This window comes from Chinchilla lanigera, unplaced genomic scaffold, assembly GCF_000276665.1.
Source record: "Chinchilla lanigera isolate Chin_1 unplaced genomic scaffold, ChiLan1.0 scaffold00002, whole genome shotgun sequence".
Classification (NCBI taxonomy): Eukaryota; Metazoa; Chordata; class Mammalia; order Rodentia; family Chinchillidae; genus Chinchilla; species Chinchilla lanigera.
Genome location: NW_004955403.1, coordinates 22,030,522 through 22,051,988, shown reverse-complemented (window position 1 = coordinate 22,051,988; position 21,467 = coordinate 22,030,522). Strand labels below are relative to the sequence as shown.

The 21,467-nt window shown below is 37.1% G+C and overlaps 1 long non-coding RNA gene across 4 annotated transcripts in view; it reads left to right on the top strand.

Annotated features, from left to right (window-relative positions):
- The window catches only part of LOC102014965, a 37,163-nt gene that overhangs the window by 6,518 nt on the left and 9,178 nt on the right, over positions 1–21,467 (top strand). The window contains exons 2-7 of one of the 4 annotated variants that reach the window (XR_001233459.1): positions 1,271–2,391; positions 2,500–2,650; positions 13,542–13,632; positions 16,605–16,715; positions 19,348–19,404; positions 19,919–20,071. This is a non-coding gene — a long non-coding RNA (uncharacterized LOC102014965). Of the gene's footprint in view, positions 1–397; positions 2,392–2,499; positions 2,651–13,541; positions 13,633–16,604; positions 16,751–19,347; positions 19,405–19,918; positions 20,072–21,467 lie in introns of those variants that run through there. The other 3 variants (XR_259193.1, XR_001233460.1, XR_259194.1) reach the window with 3 other exon arrangements.

Sequence of the window (21,467 nt, the reverse complement as noted above, 5' to 3'; positions counted from 1 at the left end):
ATTATTATGTTATCCTTCTTTTACTCTTTAAAATAGTAATAAAAAAAGATAGTTATTTCAGATACTATGTTTAATAAATTGAGACAGCTTTTGTTCTCTTATTCTTTTTTGTAATATCTTTTTTGTGTGTTTTACTGATATATTTTTAAACTTGTTGAAAGATAGTAATTCTACTTAAATATCATTTTTCCCATTGCTGTCTGTTTACTAGATTTTACTTCTTTTTACCTGCATGCTCGCTAATCATTTGTGTTGATTTTTTTAAAATTTTGAGCCAGGGTGTCACCAAGACCCTAACCCTGGCTGTATTTGAAATTGTGAGCCCACTGCCTTAGCCTTCCAAAGTTCTGGGATCACAGGCATACATCACCATATCTACACTTTCATGTTGCTTTTTTTAAAAATATGATTTTACTTATTTTTGTCAAGTTTCTTACTGCATCTGCTGAATGAGTCAACTGTCATGCAGGGAAAGAGAAACAGCTCTGGTTATCTCTTTGCAGGAGTACTTGAACACAGATCACTGGAAGGTTACAACACAATTGGCACACTAATGGTGCTTTGTAGGTCTAGGAGGTTGTTCCTTGCTTTGAAGAAATCAGCAAGTGCAGGAGCCAGAGCAGGAAGCCACTCACACAGTGTACACTGCAAAGTGCCAGTGAAATCTCATTTCTGCTGCCCATGAAGCCCATCTACCACCCCATCAACACAGGAGCAAGGCTGGCTTTCTGTCTCCTGCCCTCCACAGCTGGTAGAGTTGCCTCCCACTGTCAGTCTAGGCAGTGCTGTTTCTAGGCTCCCCATCTGTACATTTAAAAAAGCAGAAGTGTTGCTGAGATCCTAACAGGCAATTCCACACTACTACTGATTAATCCATGTTCAAAACAGAAGTGGAGGAGCCAGTGTGAATTTCATTCCCTGTTCTGTAAGTAGAGCTTTTCTTCACATAGTCTCTTACCCTACTACATGATATGATTTAGGTATATTGAGGGAGACAGGTAGCTCTGATTAGAAGATTCCCTTTACACTAAGTGGATAAGGAGTTGGATGTCAAATGCAAATCCCTCTAATATTAGAATAAAGGAAGATTTAGTTTTGAATGTCAATATCCAACTTAGGAAGATCACCTTTCCCCAAACATTCCCTTCAATTTCTTTAGAGAAGAACTTCTAGGATTTGGCACTGGGTAATAACCACTTTTATTTGCTTTCCATTTTAGGTAGAGATTGAAGTCTGTATGGGCCAGTTCAATTGATTTCTTTCTTCTCAGCTCAGTTCTGTCTCAGAGTACCTGCCACTGAGGTCTAGAGCCCCTTGGAACCTCACATGTAGGCTGGACTTCCCTCCTCCACAGCCGCTTGGCAGCACAGCAAGCTGGACAGGGCTCTGCCTCACGAGGACATCTGGTGAAACCGTTCTTTATTTAGTGCTAATTTCTCATCTGCATCACCATCTTTGGGACTTTGGGCTTATTGTTTATTATACTTCTAGGCTTTTGTTTCACTGAGACCTTAGTGCAAATGTGGCAAATGGCATGCGTCTATTCTGTCATTTCACTCAACGGGTTTTATATGCTTTCTAAGGCATGCGTGAGCCCTCAATAGAAACTTCTGTCTCTTTGGAACTCTACATTGCACATGCAAAGTCTGATCTCTGATCCACCCAGAACTTTCCTCTAAACCAAGATGCTCTGCACTGACTCAGTTTCTTTGTAACTCTGGGCCTCAGCTGCCTTCCCTTCTCCCTCCATGTGTTTGAGAAATTCGTCAAGGCTAAATTAATTCCTGTTTCCTTCATCAAGGTGAAAGTGACAAATATTGGGTGTTGCTCTTCTCTAAACTGCAAATGACTAATTATTATGTGCTATAGGCATGGGTTGCTATTTGAAAATCTGGCACTGCATATACTTTTCCTTGTATAATAACTCATGGTCTTAATTAATTAATACCCTACTAAATTCCAGAATTTATTTAAGATATGATCTATGTATCTTCACAGCAATAATATCTAATCTACTAAAAGCAGCATCCCTTAAGGCATAGCATATTTCTGATTATGGATAAGATGGTATTACACACTTGTACATATTATTGATTACATAAAAATTTATACCACAATCATCTTTTTTTCATACACATGGACACACACACATATTTACACACAGACATACCTTCTTTTTAATTATCTTGCTTATCTTTTGTTTCATTTTTTGAATCTCTACAAGAGTAGCTGAAGAAGTCAAGGAAATCTGAAGTGATAAAAAAGAAAGTGGAAACAAAATTTAAAAAGGTGTTAATAATGGATACCAAGATGCTTCATCTTATCTTCCTAATATAATCATAGAGTGTGTTCATCTACTTGTGCAATAACGAGCATTAGAATTCTTCCATGGTAGGTTGGTATGTGACAGATGAATGAGCATTCTTGTATTATTTAGTCAGTTTCATAGCATGCTTCTTAAACTAACACAACTTTAATGGTTTTTATATTATGAACTAGTTCTGCGTGCTGCCTCTAATGTTTTTAAAGAACTCTCTGATGAAGAGTGTGAAGGAAAAGTCTTCATTTTGATGTCTGAAAAAAAGAAAATGGAACAATGCCTCCACTGCTACACAAGTATCTATCCTGCCAGGGGACATAGAATGTTGCTGTGAGTTTTGATTATTGAGTGAAATTTCTCTCTAGGAGCTAGAATCAAAAAGTCAGGAATTATAAACTAAAAGGGGAAAAATTTAATGTGAAAATTAATGAATACCTTGAATTAATATACACTACTAGGACAACATTAACTTAAATTTTCTATAAGGTCTTTCTAAAAATGTATGATGCCATAATAAATTATATTTTATCTCTGCATCCACCTACAATCTATTTGTTATGTGAATGAAGGATTGTAATATTTACATGTTACTATTTTGTGTAACTATAATTTAGAACTAGATTTAGATGTTTGCACAGAGCTAGCTCAATCCTCAATTGAAACGAATACCAAGCAATATAACTGAGCATTATCACAGTGCAGCACACCGACTGGATATGTGATAGGAAGCATGAAAAGTTTTGAAGCACATGGAAGCAGTAATGGATAATCTCTGAGCTGGACTGGGAATTTAATAAACTAGAACTGAATAAGCAAAGAATTTGTTGTAGTACATCTAGCTAGTTAGTACCTTATCCATAGTCATACTTTATTTTTCATTTTGGAATAGACACTATCTTTTTTCATGGGGCTGAAAGAGTTGGAAACTGAACCTTTGTGTGTGCTCTCTACCCCTGAGCTACAACCTCAGGCCATTTATAGAGAGTTTTTGTTTTGTTTTGTTTTTGGTTTTTCTCAGGTACCGGGAACCGAACTCACGACCTTCTGCTTGCCAGGCAGGTGCTTTGCCGCTGAGCTAAATCCCCAGCCCCTATAGAGAGTTTTAACGTTTATTTTCTGGAATATATGTTAACCACATTTGTGTGGACATTTAACAATCCATTTCCCTTCAAATTCTAACATATATGCTGTATGCTAGCACTATCCAATAGGACTTTCCAGAGTGATTGACATGCTCTATGTCACAAAGTCTAATATGGTAACCACTGGCCACATATGGTTTCTGAACACTAGAAATGTGATAGGTCTGACTAAGTGAATTTTCATTTTTATTTAATTTTAATTTGCCTGTGTTTAAATTATATAATTAATGGTAAAATAAATCCCACTATGTATTCAGTACCAAAAGATCAAAGTATTGAATGTATTTCAGTGAAAACTACATTTCATATTTTAATGCATTTCTGTGAACATTGGTTACTAAATAGTAGGACATGATTAAGTTTGCTTGGATTTCTTTTAAGGTAACTACAATTTATGAGGACCAATCCATCAAAAAGTAGCAGGAAGTAAACACTAAAGTAGTAATTTGGAAAAAATTCCATGACATGTTCTGGCATTCACAGAAGAAATATATCACTTGTAGTTATTATTTAACTACTAATAGATGAAGGAGTAATAACTCTATGACTTTTATAACATGTGGATTTTAGTAGCTATAAATTTAATCTAAAATATTAACAAAATAACTCAAGTTTTATCATTTATCAGTCTTGGGAAAAGCATTTTTAATTAAAAAATGGCCCATAAGTTATAACATTTCTGTCTTCATTGTGATAGTGTGTGGTACTGGATACCATCCCGAGGAATGATATATCCTTCTCACCTTTCATTTTTGGTGCCAATCCTCACATTACTAGTATTTGCACATGAACATGTGTTAATTTGAAGAAACTACACTATAGTTGCTAGAGATATTTGTCCTTTTCTTGTGTATATAGTTATCAGATCCATGTCTAAATATTTATGTAGGTTGGGATGTGGCCATGCACAGATGTACGTGAAAGGTGCATTTGGGAAGGAGGACATAGAAAATGCTACATCTGGTGGAGCTGTGAGTTAATAACAGAAGTCTGAATCAAGATGCAAATAGTGCTATAAAAGCAAGTAAACTCAGGCAGTATCTTCTGTTGTGTTTAAAAGAATGTTGAGGGAACCAAAAAACAGACAAATGAACATCTCTCCTTTTCTGGTTTGCTTCAATATTCTTTTGGTTTTGCTTTCATTCTTTCTCTTCTACACTATTCTCCAGCCTCCCAAAACTTGGATGATCGTTCTTAGTCTTGCAGTCTCGTTCCTAACATATTTCTCCTCATTCATCTCTGTTCTGTCCCAAATCACTCTTTTTTTTTTTTTTTTTGGTTTTTCTCTGGTACCGGGAACCGAACTCATGACCTTGCGCTTGTCAGGCAGGTGCTTTGCCACTGAGCTAAATCCCCAGCCCCCCAAATCACTCTTAAATCCCACCCAAACAGTGTAAAATCAATTTGCCAAAGGGAAACTCATTGCATGAAAGCTCCTAGTGTAGGCTGGATTTTGTTATATAACTGTAGAGCTTGCTCCTATAGTTAAAGGTGCCAAATTAATAGTTACCACAGTTTGTATATTACTAGGGTGTACTTCCTGATATTGTTATTGTTAATTGTGCTACTTTAGCCAGGATGTTATACACATTTTAATTGGTTTTTCTCCCTCATATGACAACTTTGTGATTGCCTGGGGTAATACCTCTCACCAAAAACCAGTACCAAAGGACAGGGTGCTGAGCCAAATAAATACCAACTTCTCACCCTTAATAAATTGGAAAGGTAGGTTCTTGGGATAGACACAAAGACCAAGAGCCACCTACACCTGGAAGACAGCTCTGAGGAGTAGACATTTTTAGGGAAGCCTCAATACTAGTGATGAAGCTATCTACATTAAGATATCTATAAGTACAAACACAGAAAATAAAACACAGAAAATGGCCAGACACAGAAACAAAATGCAACCCCAGTCCTACAGCCCACACAGGACAAGTCCAGAGCACAACGAGATAGAAGAAATTGGAAGCTACACACTGTATTTCTGAAATAATAGCAGAAGCAGTAAAAAACAAGAGGATGTGGCAATAAAAAAAATAATTTCACAAGTAAAAAAAGAAATGACAGTCAAAATGAAAGGCACACCCAATAAATCCAGAGTAGATAAAAAATATAGAGAAGCTTAGGAAAATGATGTTAACCATGAATGCTCAAACTGATTGCACATGAACAGGAAAGAAATAGGAGCAATGACACAGATGCAAATAGATATTTAGGAGATTAAAAATTTCATTAAATGTATATACAACAGATTGCAGACAAAGATAGAATATCAGATCTAGAAGACAGTATTGTAGGTAGCAACCATAAAAAAAAAGATATCTTAAAATTAGCAAGGGTCCACGAAAAATGAATCCAACATCTGCAACATGAAGCAAAAAAGAACAACACAAGACTAATTGGAGTTAATGAGAAAACTGGAGAAAACGCAAGCACCATAAAAAAACCTCTTCACAGAACTAATGGCAGAAATCTTCCCAAACATGGATGAAGGATTTGATATACAATAGGTGAGCCATATAGAACTCTAAGTAGCTATGACCCAAATAAATCTACACAAAACATATAATAATAATTTCTGATTCCAGAAATTCAGCAAAAGCATAGAATAATAAAAGGGGCTAGAGACAAAACTAAATCCCCTGTAAAGGAAAACCCATTAGATTTACAGCAGACATCTCAACACAAACTCTCAAGTCAAGGAGAGTTTGGAGTGAAGTATTTAATACCAGTGAACTCTCACATCAGGAAAACAGAATGAGCTCAAATAAATAACTAATGTTGAACCTCAAAGTTCTAGGTAAAGAAGAACAAATCAAACCCAAGATTTGTACAAGAGAGAAAATTATAAAGATAAGAACAGAAATTAGTTCAATCCAGATTAAGAAAACAATACAAAGAATCAGTGAATCAAAGAATTAGCCAGTTTTTCTTCAAAGGACTAATATCCAGAACATATAAAGAATTGAAAAAATCAGACTCCCATATTTAAAGATCCAATCCTAAATGGGCATCTGAGATGAACACTCACCTCTCAGAGAAAGAAATACAAACAGTAAATAAATATATGAAAAAATGTTCAACATCACTGGTCATTCAAGAGATGCAAATTAAGATAATGCTGAGATTCAATCTCACCACAGAAAGACTGGCTGTTATGAAGAAATCAATAAATAATAAATTTTGGAGGGTCTGTGGTGATTAAGAACCACACTGTTGGTGGAGTGTAGGCTGGAGAAACCACTGTGGAAATCAGTGTGGAGATTCCTCAAAAATCTAGGATTAGAGGTCTCATTTGAGCCAGTGATTTCCCTGCAGGGTATCTTCCCAAAACAATTAAAAACATTATACCACAGCAATATATGCACACCCATGTTCATAGCAGTATAGTTTGCAACAGGAAAACTTGGAAATAACCTGAGTACCCATTAACTGAGAAATGGATAAAAAAGATGTGATTTTTTTATACAATGGAGTATTACTCAGCCATAAAGAAGGATAAATTTCAGACATTTCTAGATAAATGAGTGAACCTTGAGACCATACTCTTAAGTGAAATAAATTGGACACATATGTGTAAATGTTAGATTGTTTCTCTGGTATGAGATATCAGATTTGTAAACAAGGATCTCTGGTATGAGATATCAAATTTGTAAAATGCATGGAAGCTATTATGAAATAGGAAGAACTTGTTTAAAATAAAGGGAACTAGGGAAGGGTAAGGGTGAAAGGAAGGTAGGGAAAAGAAAAAAATCAGACACATGTTTAAATATCACATTGTTTTTCTAGTGAGAGAAGCTGAAAGGGTAAATAAGACCACAATGTATAACAGATATTAGAAAATAGGAAGAAAATATTCAAATGGGAAGGGGATCAAGGGATGGGGGAGGTGGAAAGCAAGGAAGGGGAAAGAAAAAAGAATAAAAGAAAGAAAGTGGAAACAAAGCTTTTGTAAATAAGGAAGGGATGAGGGGTGAAGGGAGAAGAGGGGATTGGGAATGAAAGAAGAAACAAGAAATGTCACATACAGACACAACCTTCCTCCAGAGTGTGATCATTTTATATGTGTATTTAAACTGATTCAATGAAATTAATAAAAAAGGGAACTAAACAATGTACCATTATAATAATGAGATACTAGTTCCTGTAGTTCTGGATGTGCTTCCTATTTGCAGCTAAATCTATGGATATAGCAGGACCATCATTTTAAAGGACAATAAAAAATAATATGTTTTTTTTTACCTCAAATATTATCTCTAAATTTCTTTGCAAGAATATCCACTGGAAGAGGAATCAGAAGGCAAATAGGATATTTTGTTTTTTTGACCCTCCTCCCTTGTAGCCCCCTAAACTACTACAAATAATGTCATTGTATCTCAGTTTCCTTAATGATAATGGGAGAAAATTAAAATCTTGATTTTTTAATGGTAGTCAATTGAAAAACTATTCTCTGGAGAGAAGTCACAAAGCATTGCATAACCAGTAACATTTCCAGAAAATGTGTTGATATTTCTTTGGTTTCCCAGAGCTTCAGTATCAAACGATCACAAATTAGGTAACTTACAGGAATGGAAATTTATTCTCACACTGGTGTGAAGGCTAGAAATTAGAAGTCAAACTATATGTAAGGCTGTACTCTCTGTGAAGACTCTTCTTAATCTTGGATGGTGGCCAGCAATCCTTGGTGTTTTTTGGCTTGTAGATGCAATCTCTACCTTCCTCACCTTGTGATCATCTCCCTTGTATGCTTATATTTGTGTTTAAATCTTTCTATTTTTATCAGGACACCAATCTCATTAGAATAGGGCCAGCCTAATCCAATTGGACCCATCATAACTTTCTTACTACTTCAAAGATCCTATTTATAAGTGAGTTTCATCACAGGTACAAAGGTGAAACTAAGATATAATACCCACCTTTTTGGTAGGACACAATTCAATCCACAATACCACCTGAAAGCATAATCACAGTCTCAAAGAAAGTAGTGGGATAATTCTGAGATCTGGATATGGAACAAACAAAAATGTAAAAAATATAATTTGCATCTTTTCCAATATAAACATATACCAGCATACACAGACAGATAGAGCATTTGTTGATATATAAAATAGGAAATAAAATAAACCTAAAAATTTGAAATAAAACAAACATAAAACCCTACTTTAGTTCAACTCACTTGCTTGGTTGAACACCAGGGAGGTCTCAACTGAAGAAATCAGCAGGGAGAGCCTGGAAGCATCACAAGATTGCCTTTACCTGGGACCCACAGGTCCATGGCTGCTCTCAGTCTTAAATTCCCAAAGACTGAGGTCTTATCAGATCTCAGAACTGCTGGGCCTGATGTGTGTGCTCTCATGTCAGTGCAACACAAACACAATGGACATAGAAATACAGTGCTCTTCTTAATTTCCAGAAACAAACCTTATGGCAAGACTGGCCAGAATACTTAATATTTATCCAGATAGACTTGTCCTACATAAGTTCCATGGCAACTAGCCCCATATCAGAGTCATGCTGTGTGAGTGCTTAAGGACCCCAAGCTTGCTAGTCTGGTGTATCACCCTCCAAAATACTCAGAGAATTGTTGTGCTTGAGATACCTGCATTCATCTAACTTACCTTGCAAAATTTAATGAATTGGACCAACTGACCATGTCAAGTATAATTTCATAATTAAAACAATCATCTTTCTCAATGCTGAAATTACATCTATGGGTGAGACAGAGTAAGTTAGTTTTGGAGGGCAATCTAAACAAATTTTGGACATATGTTGCTTAATGATGGGGAAATATTCTGAGAATTATGTCATTAAGGGGATCTCACAGCTGTATGAACATCTTAGATTGTACTTAAATAAATTAAAATATGTATAGTGTTATTAGTCTATATAATTTTATGGGACCTACATGGCATTTGTGTGCTATTCATTGATGGAAATGTAGTTATGTCCTACAAGCCTGTATATTGATTTGTCTGACAAGGGGCTAAAACTAAGTACATACTTCATTACTCTCCACAGCATGGTCCCCAACCATGTTGGCATGAGGGACAGGTTTTGTGGAAGACTAATTGATCATGGACTGGAATGAGGGTATGATTTAGGGATGATTCAAGTGCATTAAACTTACTGTGCATTTTATTTATATTATATTTACATTGTAATATATTATTGTTGTAGTCAGGGTTTGCAAGGGACTACATTTACTACAGAACACACAAATTATAGGGTTATTTTATAATTTTCACCCAAAGAGTCAAATGCAGAAGAGTGTAAGAGATCTGTCCACACACTAGAAAACCAAAAAATCCAGCTGAGAGCCTGGATCCCACAGCAGTGTCCTGCATGAGTCCAGCAGGAGGACTACAGACCACAACAATGTCTCATGCTAGTCAGTATCAAGGATCTGCACTGGGAAGGCCCAAAGGTCAGTGGTAGAAGCTCAAAAGTCTGTGCCAGCAGGATGAAGGATCTGTGTCAATAGGCTGAGGAATCTGCACTTTAGCCAGGAAGAGATGCTCAAGGTAAGGACCAGAGCTCCCTTGAAGAGAACTGAAGTCATCCTCAACAACAGTGAGGACATGAGCTCCTGCAATGTAAGAATGGCTGAGTTCATATAAGGAACACCGACATGACAAGCTTCTTCAGGACAATCAACAGCATTCCATCTTCCCCTCTAGTTCTCATTTTATGCTGTTGGCAACAGTCTTTGGGTGAGCCTCCCACACCCAGAACCATGCTGACTCAGTTCAGATGGGTGTTACAAGGTGACCATTAGTTAATCCCCACAATTATAAAATAATTATGCATTCAACATAATGCATAATTAGCAGGAGCTCTGAGTTTGTTTTCCTGTAACTATGCCGTCCCATCTGGAGATGATGTAAGACACTGATACCAGACATGTGTTGCTTATGTCAAGTCAACTCTCATCTTGTTTTGGTTCCTATCACTGCAAAAAGCCATGCTTCACAGAGATAGAATGCTGGAAATTAAGGAGGCTTTTCAGTATTTTTTTGGTAATATTGGGATATTATGCCTTGACTTTACTCCAAAATATATGGAGATTTGTAGCTGTCTCAAACATACTTTTAAGGTTACCATCATTTACGATCTCAAGCAGTTGATCTTCCTCTACTACAGACAAAACCCATTCACTTGGGTTATATATAAGTGGATCACAGATCCACTTCTTCCTAATTTGTGGGCCTTTTGTGGTTGGGAAGTAGTGCTCAGACTCTTTTGAGCACTGAGATAGATGATCCTGCACCATCTGGGAGAAAGGAGGTTCTGGCTCAGTCTCTTTCAAAATCTCTGCTGATGTTGGAAACATGTCAAAAATTCCAGTGTACACTCATCACCCCCATAATTCCAGTTTGGCTTTGATTGCAGCCATACTATCTTCTGATGGGAACACAGTTACCATTCCTCCTTAAAGTGAGATGTTTAGTTGTTGAAAGGTTGAATATGTCTTCTGGGTGCACAAATTCTGTATCACTGAAGTATGCTGCCAGTGGTGATGGGTTTTCTAAAAGAAATTCCTGGAACAGTTCTCATAAATCAAAAATTCCAGCTAGTGTTTCACCTTTAGGGGTCATCTTACTTCTGTGCTTCTATCCTTATAAAATTGTGCAAATAAATGTGAGTTAAGGGCATGTGCTTTAAAGTGATTGATAATTTTATTTGTATCCTGCAGAATATAGTTAAGTTCAGATGAAATATTTGGCTAGCCAGAATTTTTCTGTGAGTGACCAGGTATGTGGACTTGCATTCAGAAATGACTTTTTTTGACCCAAGCAGTAAAACCAGAAATCTGTCCAGTCGTGCCAGCTGTCTCCTCTGTGCATATACCAATACCAAATGACTGATTTAGTTTACTTAATATGTAATTATTCAACATATCCCCATGCATATCATCCTGAAAAATATATTGCACAAAACAAGCATTATTGCCTTATTGTCAACAATGGTAAATTCAACCTGGATTGTGTGTCATGGTGACTCATTAATCTTAACACTGGGTTTCAATGTCCTCTTGCATTTGATCAATTTATCTAGTTATGGTTCTGGCCAAGAGAAGATACCAGCCACCTTCTGAGCTGCAGCCTCTCCTGAAATTCACAACAAATGTCCTTAACACCAGGCAGGATCAACCAGTAATAAGGGGTTTCTTAGTTTCAGTAATGCATTTAACCTCTAAGAATAATGCTCTCACTGCAGACCCATTTGATGAAGTGGTTGTCTTCAAAAATTGCTCCTGTTCTTGTGTTCACATTTTTTTCTTTTGGAAAACTTCAGAAGCTTGCATTTTGATGCAGAGTTCCTGGGCTCTGTGGGCCAAAGCGCTTCTGAAAATCTCATGGCTTCACTGGCTAACTGGTTGCCACGTATTATACAAAGCAGGCTTGGATAATTTGAGTCACCTGTTGCAATAAACTTGTAACTTAAAGAGGACTCTTTCAGATGGAGTCTCCTTGAGTCTCCTGTTGTCTCATTATTGAGCCTTTTCCTTTTTTCAAAGAGGCCCTTCAGTTCTGTTTGCTTTTTTCTCATTTTGGCTAGGATTAAATTATGGGCTTACCAAAATTGCCTGAAAAAGTACGCAGTGCAGGAAAGAGGTATGGATAAAAGCAGTAAATAAAATAATGGGGGGGTCATGCACAGAGTACAATCAGTGTTGTGTTTTGACTTAAAGCCTATCATCAAAGTATTATAGGCAGCTAATTAATATACAGTCAGAGAGGGACTGGGCTTTCAAGGAAACCAGCATGTGGGATGGGCATGGTGGTGCACAGCTGTAATCCCAGCACTCACGAGGCTGATGCAAGAGGATCACCAGGAGTTCCAGGCCAGCCTGCAGTACACAGTGAGGCTCTGTCTCAAAAAGCAAAATGAAACAAAGCAAATAAGCAAAAACAAGCCAAAATAACAAAGAGAAGGAAGCCAGAACAAAAATAAAGACACCAGAATTTTGGCTGGAGGTCCATCTGAGAAAGGTTAAGCCTAGAGATAAAGATGCAATGGTCTGGCTTACATGCTTCTATAAGGGATAAGCAGTAACTGGGAATTACACTGTATTTAGCACTATTTCATCCAGTAAGTCCAGATAGGCATCAGTTGCCCAGGGGGATGACTGGAGTGTCTGGACCCATCCCTTCCCCAAAGGCCTTTGGTCCCCAGGTATCCTTGCTACAAGACTCATTTATCTATTGGATCAATATTAGCTAAGCATCTATACTTATAATCCTATAGGTTGACTGTAGTTTAAGTGACTTCCTTCCTTGATGTTGTGGGACCAGGAACTAGGCACATTTGACATCTAGTATGTTGAGAGTTATTTTTCTCCTATAGTAGATGCAGCTGCACAGTTGAAGTACATTACATCATTTGCCACTATCAAGCCTGCAACCAGATGCAGCTTAATTTTTACTTGTCACTAACAGGACCTGCAAGCAGTAGATTTATTATGATTTCTATTCAGTGAAGTCTCTTTGGTAACATTAATCTATACTTGTTAAGTCCTCCCCAGTGCTATCATCAAAGTCTCAGAAATACAACAACAAGTGCGCCGCAGGAGGCTGTTTGTTATCATTGAAACTCTGAAAGATTCACCACCACTGCATAAGATGCTCATAAGGAGCAGGCAAACTAGATCCCTCACGCGTGCAGTTCAGAGTAGGGTCCATGTTCCTGTAAGAATCTACTGCCCCTGCTGGTCTCACAGGAGGCAGAGCACAGGTAGTAATGCGAGTGACGGGGAGTAGCTGTAAATACAGATGAAGCGTGGTTTGCTCACTTGCCACTCACTTCTTGTGCACTGTTCCTAACAGGCTACAGACTCACCCTGATCTGTGGCCTGGGGACTGGGAAAACCTGCTCTCCAGGTTCTGTACACTGAATTCTCTGTATTTTAATGGATGCCAGAGAGAAAATCATCCTGGAAGCAAGGTAGAAATCTAGATCCAGATCTGTAGGGAGATTTAGATGTAAATATATAGATATGTTCCTCGTTATTGTGGATTTAATGTTGTGCTTGTTTATCTAATCACTAAAGAATATTTAATGCTTGTGAACATGCACAGAGAAACAAAGCTGAGTCAACTGACCAAAGTGCTCCCAGCTGAAGTCAAGGGCAACTCTGCCTTTTCGTTGCTGCTCTCCTGCTGTAAACAGGTATCTTTTCACATTTAATTTAGTGCCAGGTTTTTCATATTTTTGTATTTTTCACGGGTGATTTTGTTTATTAAAATGACCCTCTTGCATAATGCCGGGCTCTGTTTAGTATACTCAAGTACTAAAAAGCTATGATTTACTTTAAGGAGAAAATATGTATGTGAGATAATCTTCAGTCAGGCATGAGCTGGTAGTGTCATTTGATGTTAGATTTTTGTTAATTAACCCACAATATACATTAAATAGGATGAGTAGGAACACCCATGAAACAAATTTATCTATCAATCAGGTGACAAAAATGTGTGACCAGAGGCTCACAAGGAACTAACCCTTCACTTTTCCTAAAGCAATAGTTTTGTATTCACTAATTCAGGTTCACGTTGACTGCACAGAACACAAATTCTGGAAATAATGAGAATCACTTGAGAGTTACACACAGCAGCACATGCAAAAATTAAAGGAAAAATGATCTCAAAATTAATCAAAGCTGCAAATATAAAAGTCAAATCTGTAAAATTCTTAGAATAAAACTCAGGGGAAAACTTTAAGACATTAGATTTGACAATAATTTCATGGATATGATGCCATAAATGGGACAACAAAAGAAAAAAAAGTAGGACTACATAATCAAACAGTAAGAAGGCAACCTACAGCATGGGAAAAATGGTAAATCACATATAATGAGTAAATCAGGGTAAGAATTTAGTGTTCAGAATATATAAGGAACTTCTATAACTCAACAGGAAAAAACTAAGCAATCTGATAAAAAATGGGCAAAGTTCTTGAGGAGACATTTCTCCAAAGAAAATACACAAACAGACATTAAGCATATAAAAACTTGCTCAATGTCACTAATCATTAGGGAAGAGCTAGTTAAAACCACGAGGAGAGTCAGCCATTAGGATGGCTACTGCTAAACACCTCCAGAAGCAATAACAAAATAAGTGCTGAGCAAGGCTGCAGAAAAAGTTTTAACACATGTGCCCTACTGGTGGTAGGAGCTGAGTAAAACTATGTTAATTCCTCAAAGATTAAAAATACAATTATCATCGGGCTTGGTGGCATACCCTTGTAATCCCAGAAATTCCACTTTTGGTATATATTTGAAAGAACTGAAAATAAGTTCTCAAAGAGATACTCATATGTACATGTTCATGGCAGAGTTATTCTCCATAGGTAAATGGTGGAAGCAACCTAGGTGCCCACTTATAAAAGATGGATAAACACAACACAGTGTATGTGTTAACGGAACGTTGTTTACGTTTGAAGAAAAGAAATTCTGGCACATGTTACAATGCAGATGAACCTCGAGGCCATTATGCTGGGTGAAATAAACCATGGCAAAAGGGTAAACCCTGCATGATTCTACCTATGTGAGGTAGTTAGAATATTCAAATAGAGAGAGATACAAAGTAAAATGCTGGCTGCTCAGGGCTAAGGGGAACAGAATTATGCCATGATGAATGTGGTGCAGAGGTTCATCTGAGCAGATGAGAAAGTTCTAGAGATGGATGGCAGTGAGCACAATGTGAATGTTTCTAATACTGTGGAACTGCACTTAAAAATGGTTAAGGTATAAAATTACATGTTATGTGTCATTTGCCACATTTAAAAAGAAAAGACACGTAACTCAAATTGGAATTTAGTATAATGCATTCTTCTCCTGTCATTTTAACCAAAAAACCCGCCCAGCTGGTTTCATGGCATGTAAATGGTAAGAACTTGGAAAGAAAATAAGAAATCCTACAAAATCTAATGATTTAGGTAAACACTTTTCAGAAGCCAATAACATTACTTTGAAGAAAAAAAAAACTGAGAAGAAATGACACCAGATTATCCTATTCTTAACATGCTGGGTACTGAAATATATGCGAAATTTCCTCAAAGCTTACGCAGCTGAGGAAAATTTCCTGCAGCAAACTGCCATTCAAAGAGAATTTTACAAAGGCAATACACTACCTTTTTAAAAACACACATTTAAAATATTCATGCCTACATTAAGAGCAGCTCTAAAGTTCTTGAAACTAAAGAGAGAAAACATGAATGTCCCAATGCTTTGTTTGCACAATTTTTGTCTGTGCAGCCTTAATTTCCATTTGAATTCGAAAATGCCTTTTCCCCCCTAAAAAACAATTTGTATGTGCGGCATTTATCTTGCAGATTTCCATTCCTACTGGGCATGCATAGCAGCCAGACCCTGGGACGTGACTGTCACCCAAGGCTGATATTTGCAAGGCTTATCTCTCCAGTGGCCCTTTGGTCCACTTGTTACATTTTTTGCAGCTAGGAAATGCTGCCACAGGTGAACAGGCGGCCTGTGTGCGTGAAGCTAAGAGTGGGGTGGTGTGAGGAACACTTTCTGTGGTGCATTGTAGTTGAAGCGCCTCTGGGAAGATTTTTTTCCACAGGATACAAAGTAAGCTTTAGTATTTCATGGAGTGATCTGAGATGAAAGCAAGTTGGAGCCTCTAAGACTGTCTATTCCAAGGCACCACTTTACAGTGTCCACATGTCAGGTCTGGGAGGAGGTTTTAGGCAAGTGTCCCCTGGTGGGAAGAGGAGAGGTTTTGGTGAGCAGACAGCTCAGGGAGGGGCTGAATTGAGTTCCTTTGTTTAAGAGCTTTGTGGCCTTGGTTTGGTTAATTGATCCCTTGCTGACCTGCAGCCTCTTGATCTTAAATTTGGAAACAGGACTGTACTCATGTGAGAGACAGTGTATGAGATGCTGGTGAAATGCCTGGTATAGAGCACGTGGTCCATAAATAATAGCTGATATTGCTGTTTTGCTTTTATTCTCACTGTGTTTGGGAAGGATATCTGCAGAAAGTTCAAAGGAAGTTCATCGGTGCTTACAGATAACAGCGCCACAAAGGAAAACGTGGCGTTGTGCTTTCCATGGCAGTTAGAAGCCACACAGACTGGAGCTGTCAACAGATTGGATGATTTGGGACTTTTAATTACAACTCTTATAGTTTTGGAGGCATGCTGAAAATAAGATGGAAAATTCCAGAGATCTACCTCTGATGCTGGCTTTACCTCAGAGATTAAACAAAACCTCCTGGATGGCAATCCCAAGATTACTGGTGTCGTTATTATTACTGTACACAACTTTTGGGCAGTGAGTAAAATGTACCCTGTTAATTGAAATCAGTTCAGTTCCTGGGAAACCTCAGATTGAATGACTCAAATTTGTGCTGCTAAAATTGCCTGGAGATATAAGCTTCCTGCTTTACATGAAATCTGCTAGAGAGATTTAAAATTTATCAATCCTCTTAGCTTTTCTGCTTTTAAAACCACAAAAAAATGGCCTGTCTCAGAGAAACCTTGCATATTACAATTCAGTTTTTAGACGTGGCAGGAGCTCATTCACAGTGGAATTTATTTCACATTCCATTTGGGGCATGCACAAGATTTAAAAGCAATGCTTTTTCTCTAAAGTACTCACTACAAAAGATATATCACACATACTCAGGCTATTTAAAACTCAGCAAGGGAAATATCAACAGATTTTTCTCCAAGTGTTCTCTCTGATCAGCTTGGGAAATAGAAACCTTTTTATGAAAAGCAACGAGCTGAAACAATTCTGGTGCTTTAAAGCATAGGGGTATCTGTCCTACTTCCTTGGTATTCTTGGCATCTTTATAAAAGTCGTGTTCATACAGGTGGATATATATATATGAATAGTATTTTGCCCTTATGAATGGCTTTCCTATTTGCATACCTTCGGTGATTTTAAGAATATTTATGAAGCAACAAAATACTTATTAATAATTTCTGGTTTAAATTGCTTATTTATCCACCCAGAACCCCTCAGCTCTATGTAATAGAAATCAAACTAATGCTGTTTCTCTTGACAAGAAAATCTCTGGGCTCTCCAACTATGATGGTGAGGGGTGACAACTTCAAATGTGGTGTGATCTCATTAAAAATATTGCCAAAAATACTTCCCACATTTTACCCCTCACTCTTAATTCTAGCCTACAAAACAAAATCAACCAATCTATCTATCTATCTATCTATCTATCTATCTATCTACATCTATTCATCTATCTAAGAAACTGAGAGAATTCTGCAGGTCAGGGTGGCAGTCTGGAGACACAGGGGAAAGCTGATGTTGCAGCTTGAATCTGAAAACACTGTTAGGAAGTGTCTTTTTTCGTAGGGGATCTCAGTCCTTTTCTCTTAAAGCCTTTGATTGATTGGATGAGGGCCGACTTTCCAAATTATGGAGAGAAATCTGCTCAAAGTTTATTGAATTAAATATTAATCGCATCCAAAAATACCTATACAACGAAATCTAGATGGGTGCTTGACCAAAACCTGGGTGCCATGTCGCAGCCAAGTTGGTGCATAGAATTAGCCATCACTTACCCCTCTTGGGAAGGTCATCCTTCAGCATCTCATAGGTTGTGATCTGAAGCTGGTTGTTCACATTGTCCTTGCAGTTTAGTTATACCTGATAAGGGAACTGTGTCTTCTGGTGGTCTGACCAGAGTCCTGGTTTGACTTGGCTTCCATGGCTAAATCAAGATGGGGGATGGGGGCTGAGATTTGCTGAGTGGGCAGGCTGTTGTCATTTTTCCATTGCTGCTAAAGACAGAAGCGTCAGCTGGCACCATCATAACTAAGGAGAATGTTTTCTCCATTTCTTCTATGGGCCAGGGGTGTAGCTCAGCATTGAAATGTCTGCCGGGCAAGGGCAACATCATGGGTTGGATTCCTGGTATGCCCATTTCAAAAGAAAGACCTCTTCTGACAGAAGAGAAATAGGAAAGCAAGCTGGGAAGATGAAAATTTGCCTCTTGTCATCTATGTACTGCAAACTGGGTGTGAATCAAACCCATTGCTCAGTTTTGTATGGTTGGTGAGCAAAGATGGAGTTTTGTATTTTTAATCATTAAAGAAATCAAAAGAAGAAAAGTTCTTGAATATGTAACAGTGTTATGAAATCTCAATTTTACTGTTTAAGCATGAAAGTTTATTAGAATACAGGCTACCCCCTCTTGATGTGTTCTTTATTCTATAAGGACAGAGATGAAGGACTTCAACAGAGACAGAGGCAGTAGTATGACCTAAATACCCCAACCTTGCTCCTTCACAGAAAACACTGCTGGGCTCTGTGTTATAGCCTTGCATCTGTAGCTGGGATTTAAAATACTAACTCAATTTAATTCATTTTGAAAGTATTTTCTTATGTACATATATATTTGCTTGTGGTGAAACTAGTTGCTAACAGAAACTATAAAGGATTTCAATACTCAATAAGATTATAAAATAAATGTTAAATTCTCTCTCTCTTCTTATTCCCAAGACCTTTCTAGATGTAAGAATTTTCACCATTTAAAAATATAATTATTTTTGTGATTATGGCTTTAATTCATTATCATGCTTTGATTCCTGGTTGAGCAGCGTTAAGTGTCTGTTCTACATTATGCTATGGAGGATTTAGTTCATTTCTCCTTTCGATATCTTATAGAATATTTCTAAAACTTGTGGTTGTTTGTTGTTGGTACAATACCATAATGTAATTTACAACACTTATTTACTTTTTACCTATGGAATCTGGAAATATGTCTTCTCTCCTAAACCTGCATGGGGAAGGATTTTGGGCTGCTGTATTTCCCTTGGTTCCTCTTTAGCTTCTGCTGTACTTTAACTTTTCAAGATTAACAACATTTTTGTCTGAAAAATTAATCTCACATTCTTTATACCTAGGTTGAACTCAGTGTTTACCTTGTTCAGTGACTGGTGAGGCCATTTTATCTAAAAAAGGTATGTTTTTACCATTATCACTTCAATTTTTTCTCCATATTTTCTTCATCTTTAATTTCAGTTAGATGAATGGTATTCCTTTTGGACTGCTATTTCAAACTCTATTCATTTTCCTCATGTTTTCTTTTTTCTGGAACATTATATCTTTATTTTTCTTTCATGTACCTTCATGACAATGTTTTTAACATTAATTTTCATGAATGTTGTGTCATATTATTTGCCTGTTTCTCCACAAAAAACTGATTATGGTCTTCACATCTCTCTGTCAGAACTGATTTGTTCTTCTTTTGAATATTTTTGAGCCTATCAATTGGATTATTCTAAAATTCTCTTCCATTTTCTCAATTAGGTTTGTTTCCTGTGGTGAGTTTTTCTGTGGAAGCCATTTGGGTCTTTTCATTGTGTTCCTGCTATTCCTTAAGTGTCTGTAGGCCTGTGGTTGTCCCTTCAAATCTGTAAGGCCTGGGTCTGCTAACATGCCCTGTGTTCCTTGTTCTTTTTGGCTCTTCCCCAGAGGTGACAGCAAACAACATATCTGTACCTGTTGAGGGTGGACAGCAAATGTAAGGTATTGCCCAGTTTGCTGATGCAGAAATACAGACCTCACAGAAAAACTGCTTTAGTTGGGAGGTATAACCACTACCATGAATGGAGTTGGCCCAGGCAGGTGGGTTACTTTGTACAACCAACCACTGAGTTAATCTACAGGATTTTCTTCAATGTAAACCCTGCATACTTTCCTATTCTTTGTACCTGCTCAAAGGGGAGAGGCGGGGGGTGTCTACAATTCCCAAGGAACATTCAATGGCAATATTTGCTATTTTCAAAATGCCCTGCTGTTTCACTTTTCTTTTATGTACGTTTTACCTCTGTCCACTTTTTCTTTTCTCTTGGTAGTTCCTATCAAAACTTCAGAATTTTTTTTTTTTCCTGTGGCACCAGGAATGGAACTCAGGACATTGCGCTTGCCAGGCAGGCACTTATACCACTGAGCTATATCCCCAGGCCCAGAATTTATCTCCTTTAAAGAGCCTTAGAGACTTTGGTTGTCTAAGTTTTAGAATTTGTGTTTCCACTACTCTCCGTTTATGCTCTGGTTACTCCATTCTATAATAATTAATTCTCTAATTATCTTTTTGAAAATTCTCAGCAACTTCAGATAAGGACAAGCTATCTTCAATGCCTCACAAAGACTTGAATTTTACTTATTTTTCTTTTGCTGAGTGTGTGGATGGAAATAATACATAATATGAATTTTCTTACTATTAAATTATTTGAAGGAACTAGATTTATCAAATAAATTAGATGTACAGTTGTATTATACAGCTCCAATTGTTCTGTGGTTGAGAAAGTCTGGCAGAAAAGTTAGACTGGATTCTGATTCTAGAACTCTCTATTATGCTTTTTACAGCCAGGGGATCAATCACAGAAAAATGCCTTGTTAAATCTTTTAAACTTGCTACTCACCATGATTCCTACTCTTGGGAGTAATTTTAATTTTTTAAATTTTTTATTTTAAAAATAAAAGGAGGAAAACATTAACAGACAACCTTTTACAAATTAGCAAAAGAACAGTACAGACAATACAGAGTTACAAACAAAGTGGTAGGAAATTAACAATGCTTCTTGTATTACATATTGATATCTTCAAAGTGGTTTCTCATGAAAACAGATAGAGATATGCAATATTGACCAGTCAAGGACTCATTGACAGTTTCTTTCAGCAAAGAAATAGAAGAAAGTAGAACAACTATGTTAACTATCCTGCATATACATACATACAAAATTTCTCCTTCTTTTCCTTCTCTTTTCCCCCATTCCAGTTGCCCATAAACCTTGAGTGTTTTCCTGTCATTTTACAATGTCCATCATACCTCCTAGTTTAAATTAACTCTTTCAGGTTTTACACTAGTGAAACAATGAAATGATTGCACATGCAGGTCTGATTTATTTCACTTATGAGTATGGTCTCTAGTTGTGACCATTTATCTATGAAAGCCACGAGTTTATCTTTCTTTATAGCTGAGTAATATTCCACTATATAAAAGTACCACAATTTTCTT